The sequence below is a fragment of the Lactuca sativa genome, chromosome 3, assembly GCF_002870075.4.
Source record: "Lactuca sativa cultivar Salinas chromosome 3, Lsat_Salinas_v11, whole genome shotgun sequence".
NCBI lineage: Eukaryota > Viridiplantae > Streptophyta > Magnoliopsida > Asterales > Asteraceae > Lactuca > Lactuca sativa.
The window spans coordinates 209,026,386-209,034,716 of NC_056625.2; the positions used below are offsets into that span (position 1 = coordinate 209,026,386).

At 36.8% G+C, this 8,331-nt stretch overlaps 1 pseudogene; it reads right to left on the reverse strand.

The window, feature by feature from the left end:
• Positions 1-3,070: 3,070 nt before the first annotated feature.
• LOC128133125 (5S ribosomal RNA) lies at positions 3,071-3,188 on the reverse strand (annotated as a pseudogene).
• Between the last annotated feature and the right edge of the window lie 5,143 nt (positions 3,189-8,331).

The following is an 8,331-nucleotide window of genomic DNA, read 5'->3' on the forward strand; positions in this document are numbered from 1 at the left end:
ACGAACATAAACGAACTTCCTACCGAACGGTTCACAAATAACTTATCGAACGTTCAGTTCGTTTACAACTCTACCTCGCCCAATATTCTTCTTCCCCTTCTTAGTTTATCTTTCTCAACGTAGAAATCAAAATGGCCATTAGATGCAATTGTGGGGCTAAAGTTGTGATTCGTACTTTGTGGAGCAAGAACAACCTTAAAAAACTTTACTACGCTTGTTCTAACCCGGTTAATTTCAATTTCTTGTTAAATCTAACCTAATCTCCAACTTTCTTCAACTTTATCTAGTTATTAACATGTTAAATGTTTACAATTTCGAACTTTATAGGGTTGTGATTGTAAGTTCATTGGTTGGGTGGAGGATGAACAGAAGCGTGCTTGTCTGAACATTAGTATGAAGATTGAACAACAATATCTGAAATTGAAGTTATATCTAGCTATTAGTTGGTTTTTGTTTGTGTCGTTTCTTGTGTACAAAGTGTGGGTTAAGTGATTCAATATGTTTATCATGTTAGTATCTATATGATGGATTTAAGTTGTATTGCATGTTTTGCAAGTTAATGAAATTGTGGTATTATTTTTGGTAACCGGCAAAGCATGCATTCATACCATTACAATTTACAACATTCATCATACCATTAGAATTATAACATATCATTAGAGCTTAAAATCCGACTCTCCTTTCGGTGACACAGCCAAAACTCGAATGATCTCTCAATTCCATTTTGACGTTAATAATTTTAATTACGCGGTTGATTTTACTTTTAACAAAAATCATAACTTCTCCGATTGAAGTTAGATTTCTACCAAACTTATATCTCTGGAATCACGTCGTCGTGTACTTTCTGAATATCTCAACCAGTGTAGACGACGACACGACTTTTTGGACACTCATTTTCGAGCCTATGAGTCGATTTATTTTTATGTGCAAGAGTATACTCAATCATATTTATTTATAAACCGAGATATTACATTGATACTCTATTACATTATTTATCTATGTTATTTTCTAATAGTGGTCATTGACGAAGTTTTTCTCAGTTGTCACATTCTTCCATCGTTTAAGGAATTTTGTCCCGAAATTCAGATTGTAGTCGGGATTCCTTCGAACAAATAAGTGTATTTGCTCTTCATTTAATCTTCCCGTTCCCAAGTGTATTCTAGTTCTCGTTTAGAGTTCCATCGTACCTTTACTATGGGGATGCAACTTTTCTTAAGCCTTTTCACTTCTTGGTCCATAATCTCTATCGGCTCTTTAACGAAGTTCAGTTAGACATTGATTTGAATCTCATTGAGAGGAATGTAACTGCATCATCAAAGAGACACTTCTTGAGATCTGACAATGGTTACAAATGATCTTAAGTCCAGTCAAATCTGGATAAACCAGTCAAACCTCGAAGAATATAACCCAACAAAGTGTTCAACTAAAATAAGTAAAGAAAAATACGAACAATGAACAATACGAAGAACAAGAAGAATGTTAGAGAGAGAAATGATTGAGTGAATAATTCTTGATTTGATTGAAGTGAAACATTCTTAAGTTGCTACTTGTTTACAAAGTTTGACACTCCTTTAGCAACTCTTATTATTTTCTTTTTTGGCCTAACAATAGGCACATACTGTTTTGGCGGTAGTATTATTGAGTTATGAAATCAATAAAAAGTATCAAGTAAAGATAAAATGCATGAACACAACGGGTATTTGCAGTTGAGGCAGAAAATAAAGAAATAAGAGTTTGAAAATGAAGCATTGGGGTGTTTTCTTTGGGTGAAATGAAGGAGATTGTTGAAAATGGAGTGTAAAGGGGTTTTATTTGTTTTTTATGTGTTTTATTTGGTTAAGTTAGCTGTTCAAATATTATGTATCACCATGTTTGTTACTTAAAGCTAGGATTTGAAGCATCATCATTTTTATGTTAATTTATTGGGCAAAATACCTAAAAGCCACTATAATTTAGTTTAATCCATAGTTACAGGATTCGCTCAAAAGGTCTCGTACCACGTTTTGAACGTCCCGTACCCAAACGCGGTACATAATCGATCCCAATCGTGGCCGAAACGCTCTTTGGTACGGCCCGTAGATGATCCAATCAATTATCCGATACGATGCCAGGAACGCGATTCCATCGGATTGGATTGCTTCGATTCACGTTTCTGGTGTTTCGATTCACGTTTTTGGTACGCCGATTTGGCTATTGTGTTGCCGATTTGGCGATTAGGCGGGAATTGGATTGTCGATTCCAAAAAGCAAAGATTCCCCAAAACAAACGCTTCGATTCTTGTTTTGATTCCTTGATACCAGGTACAATTCACCTTATTAATTCAGACCCCTTATTAATTCTTCAATCACATGATTCTTGCAGTAATCAATTTTTCAATTTCTACCTATTTCTATCGACTTCCACTTCTAGTAATCAATTTCGAATTTTTACTTCTGCTTCTCTTCTACTCTTCTACTTCTATTCTGTTAGTTATCGAGAATGGTTTTTAGCACTATTATTCATCTATCTATCCTGATGCGCATACTGCTTCCTGATGCACCTTTGGAATCGAGCTTGTAAACATACTATTGTTGGAATTCTGCTTCTAAATCAAATATATTGTTGGAAATTATGTTTATAGGTAAACTGTTGCTAAATATGTGTTCTAAAAACAGGTACACCGTATCGGGACCAATGGTACACCGTATCGGATACGTACCGAAATTTGTAACATCCCCCTCTCTGGCACGTATCACAATATTGTCCGCTTTGGGCCACTCGGCACGAGGACTTCCTAGGGGGTCACCCATCCTGGTACTACTCCCGCCCGAGCACGCTTAACTGCAGAGTTCTTATGGGATCTGCTGCCCTCACGGATTTAAAACGCGTTGTGACAAGGAAGGTATCCACACCCCTTTATAAGGAAATGTTTCGTTCTCCTTCCAAGCCGATGTGGGATCAGATCTAACCCACTTTCACCCCCCATTATAGGGTTCGACGTCCCCGTCGAACACATCGACCCGTGCCCTAGCTCTGATACCATTTGTAACATCCCCCTCTCTGGCACGTATCACAATATTGTCCGCTTTGGGCCACTCGGCACGAGGACTTCCCAGGGGGTCACCCATCCTGGTACTACTCCCGCCCGAGCACGCTTAACTGCAGAGTTCTTATGGGATCTGCTGCCCTCACGGATTTAAAACGCGTTGTGACAAGGAAGGTATCCACACCCCTTTATAAGGAAATGTTTCGTTCTCCTTCCAAGCCGATGTGGGATCAGATCTAACCCACTTTCACCCCCCATTATAGGGTTCGACGTCCCCGTCGAACACATCGACCCGTGCCCTAGCTCTGATACCAATCTGTCACACCCCCAAACCAGAACGGCGGAATCGTTCGGGGGCGGAGGACGTCATATTCAGTATCATAACAGTTCATAGAAAGGAAAGTACACACCACCATAATATAAATATGTTTGAAAAGTTTACATGATTGTAGGTGTTACATGTTTGCAAAAGAAATCAAATATAAAATGGTGATCCAAAATATGTTACTAACGCCAGTGCGTTAGTCTTCAGAAGTAGTTGCTACCTGGCTAGCGGTTTCCTGTGAATACAAGTTATTTCAAAGAAGAAGTGTCAACATTTAAGTTGGTGAGTTCATAAGTAGTGTTTCGAGAAGATGTATGCCATTCGAAAGTGTTTGCATGTTTTCCAGAAAACATAACCCTTATTTTCCTATAAAAGTATGAAATGCATATGAATGCTCGTGATGTGAATTGCAACTAATTGTACCGAGAAAATCCCTTATTTTCCTAATAGTTGTTTGGTTTGTATACAGGAAAAACCCTTATTTTCCTGACATAACTGGCAGTCTTTAAGACCGAAAATCGCAAGCAAGCGACGTGCTTGTAAGTCGTGTCATAGTTTTACATAGTAAAGCTATACGAAAATCGCCCTTATTAAATGAAGAATAGTTTTAATGACTACTTGTTCATAAAAGCATAATACCATAATAATTGTATATCCGATGAGTTTTATAACCATACTAAACATAATATGCCTGTAGCGACGTTCTTCAGGCGTCGTAGCGTTATGACAACTGTCACCCCAAAAGACGGACTGTAGCTAACAGTCAGGGCGCGGGATCATGACTTCCCGTATAGATCTATACACATTTGACACGTTCTCCGAACGGGAGACTCTGGTTATAGACAGGACTTGTAGCATTATTTTCTAATAAAGAAAGTAACGTTTGAAGATATACACGACTCATGGATTCTCAACTAAGTCCGTAATAAGGTAGTAGTTTGTATGCAAAGTTTAACCTCTTTCACAATGTTTGACAAAGCATAATCATAAGTTCTTTTAAATGCATAAAATGACTTAGTAAAGAATGTTACCCTTGATATGATGTTTTTGTATGTAAACGTATAAATAAAACATATTTCTATTTATAAACATATTATATCCCAAGAGGGTAAAGCTGTGTTGTGAGGGGTTTTGTATCATAATAACTTCACAAGATAGTTAAAACAACAGTATGAAAAGTATATCAAAAGGTTAATGTTTCACACGATTTTAGTCATGTGTTTACTTGTATTCCTCCCCAAAAAGAGTATAAAACATTTAAAATGTATTTAAAGAGTGTTCGAAGGGGATATGAACTCACTTGATAGTTTGAAGATTGCGAGGTGGAAAACCGAGCAGAGTTTCGTCTCGGGAAACTGATTTTTCTTGGGATTCTCGGGAATCTCGGGAGTAGAATCGGCCTTCGGGACTTGAGCCAAAAAGACCAGAGCTTCGGGTTTGAACGGACACGGAAAACGAGGAAATGCTGAGAGAGAGAGAAGAGAAATGAACCCTTTCTTTGGAAACCCTCGCATTCTATTTATAGGAAGGCTGGTCTGCCTCGGTACGCGGGGCGTACGCTCGTACGCGCTGCGTACGCGTACGTCATGCATGACCGAAGCCTCGACTGCCTCGGTTCGGATGGGACGGGTTCTTGGGTTCTCGGGTCGGATGGGACGGGTTGCTGGGGAGGTGGGTCGGATGGGACGCCGGGTCGGATGGGACGTCGGGTCGGACGGGTCGGACGGGTCGGACGGGTCGGCTTCCTCGGATAAGGCGACGTGGACGATCCGAGGCCAATCCTCTCGGTTACGCGGGGCGTACAGGAGTACGCAGCGCGTACTTCGGAGAAGGACGCTGACTCCTCTTCGGATAATATCCGAATTTTGAATTAAATAAATAATTAATTTATTTAATAAACTTCAAAAATTCACATCTTCTTTATACGAACTCCGTTTTCGATGGTCTTTATATCCACGCGTAGGTGAGACTACGATCTACAACTTTCGTTTAGACTCCGTTGGCAAATTCCAAAATTATTATTATTTTTTTTTTATTATTTATTTTATAACTAATCGTTTTTAAGGAATTTCTTTGAAAAATCATAACTTCCCCATGCGAAGTCAGATTTGGACGTTCTTTATATATTTGGAACCTTTAAGACGATATCTACTACATAGCGTACTCCAAATCAGAGCTTTTGAATAATTCATTTATCGATGATATTCCCATTACATTCAAAAGGGGTTACAAGACTCGGTTTATAATGCCTGGAAATAACGGGTTGTTACAGAAATGAACCTACCCCCTCGTACCCGATACGCCCAACCTCATGAATCACGTTCCCGTTCCCTGTTTCCATATCGGACCGTACCACGAACTATGTGACTTTGGTTTAATCACTTCATTTCAGTTCTTTAATGAAAATCACACATTTCCCTACTATTTCCGCCTGTCTTGATCACTGTGATTTGCTAGAACATGTTAAAGTGTTCATGATATAACATTTTGTCAAAATCTAGTGGCTTGGGTACAACTTTTTAATACCAGTTAGGTTTTTTTTTTTTTTTTTCCCGAAAAATCTAATCTACTCCTAAGTTAACACTTAATTCCACCTATGTCAACAATCGGACGGACTTGAACCCTCGACCTTCAAGATGAAAGACAAAACCTGATATTGATGGGCTAGAAACGTTTTGGTGAAATATAATACTTAAGTCATAAAAATGGTTTTCATATAATTTGTCCTAGTTTAATTGTCTTGCCTTTCCCTTGATTAAACCTTCTTATTTTTCAATCGATCTTTTTGTAATAAGAATTCAATGCAGGTCCAATGAATTTAATAAAAAAGCAGAAAGGATATTTATTTATTTACAACTAGTTTATAACCCGTGAGAATCACGGTTATAAAATTAATTAAACTTTGATATCAAAACATCAAAATTATTAATTAATTATTTTAAATAATCTATTACCTAAGAGATATTTTCTTAGTTATATTAAATTATAATCATTGATTTAAATAAATACGTGAAATTATATCATCATATAATATGTATTGATTTTATTTTATTTTTCAATCTAATGTTATTAATTTAATATAATTAGAGTGAGAAAATTAAAATTTGAAATTTAAAATGAAACATCAATTATTAATTTAATGCAATTAGAGTGAGAAATTTAAAAACTGAAATTTGAAATGGATAATCAATTATTAATTTAATGTAATTAGAGTGGAAATTTAGAATTTGAAATTTGAAATTGATAATTAATAGGTTGAAAAGTGGCATGATAAATGATATATTACATTAATGAGGAGTTCTAATTATATAACACTTGTCAATAGAAGATTAAACCTATTCTTTTATTAGAATATGGATAAGTTTAAAATGTAACCCATTGACCTCTTAAATTTTCGAGAGCATTACAACATCTAACAAAATAAAATTCTAAAATGCCACGGTCCAAAATTCAACTAATAAAATAAAATTCACCTAAAAATTCAACCAATAAAATAAAATTCACCAAAAACTCGTTCACAATTCTAGATGGTACAACATTTTATGCATAATTTAAAGATTTGGAAAGTCAAAACAAAACAAAATTCACGTAAAATCATAAACAATTCTAGTGTGTACAACATTTTATGCATAATTTACGTCACAAAAGTGGAAAAATTTACAACATGACAAAAGATATGAAAAAATAGAGTGGAGAAGAAAATAATAAATATGAAAATGATTTAAAAAGATAATATAATTTTTGTATGTTTAATTTTTATTGTTTTTTTTCTTGTAAAATAAACCTTTGATCTTGTTGTGTTGTATATATTCATTCAGTTCTTATGACCGACTACTCTCGATTAAGTTTTCAATTTGTACACATTTAGTTTTTAATGTTGTTTTTTTTTTGACAAAATAAGTAATTGTTGTTTTTGTACATATTCGGTCCATATAACCGGTTTCTTCATGTTTTGATAACGTGACATTCTATATGAGAAGATCATTAATGATATGTTCTAATATGTTGTTTGTCTGGAAATTCTATATGAGAAGATCATTAACCGCCTCGTAGGCCTAAATAGTATCTGCACCGCTCACAAAACCTTTAGCATACCGCCTCACCGAGCCTTCAGTCCATTTGGACCGTTCTCCGGGCCTTCAGTCTATCCGGGCCACCCTGTGTTTCTTGACCTTCAATTTCCATTGGTCCGCCTCAACCCAACCGCCCATAACATGTCGACATATACATAACAAATAGACATATATAGCCAGTCAACAGACAATCAAACAGATCTTATAGATCACTAAGCATAACGTACATCGTAGATACCAAGATACCGATCTAATAGACCACTACAACATACCAACATACAATAACAATCCAATGGGTCGACCTTGGTGCCTTCGACCTGAAAGTACAGTGAGTAAAACTCACATCGCAAACTGAAGAGAAACTAATGAGGTCTTGATTCTAAATCTCAGCTCTCTAACCAACACCTATTCCCACCAATAGACCGATCCCATTAAAATCCCAAAATACCCTCAAGGTCAAACTTGGTCAAACCAACTAGGTCAACCCAGTCGAGTCAACTCAACCGAGACAACTCGACTGAGTCAACTTAGGGTGCGTACGTGGGGTGTACTCCTGAGGTACGTTAGGCGTACATGAAGCCTCGCAGTTGACCACCATCGGGGTGGTTGACCTCGTACACAGGGTGTACTCCGAGTCCACGGGGCGTACCCTTGAAAGATCCAAAACTCCATTAAGAGCTTAATGGCTTAAGCTCTTACGACCAAACTTCAGATCCATAGGTAAAATACACTCTAGAGTCATAAAGTTTCCAACTTTATTACTTTGGATGCCCATAAAGAGCGTAACTTAAGGACTTAATCCATTAAGACCTTCTACAAGATGCATGGAGAATAACTAACCGTTGTGACTTCATATTTATGGCTTAGGACCCCTCCCGAGGCCTGAAAGGACAACTAAAATTGTCAAG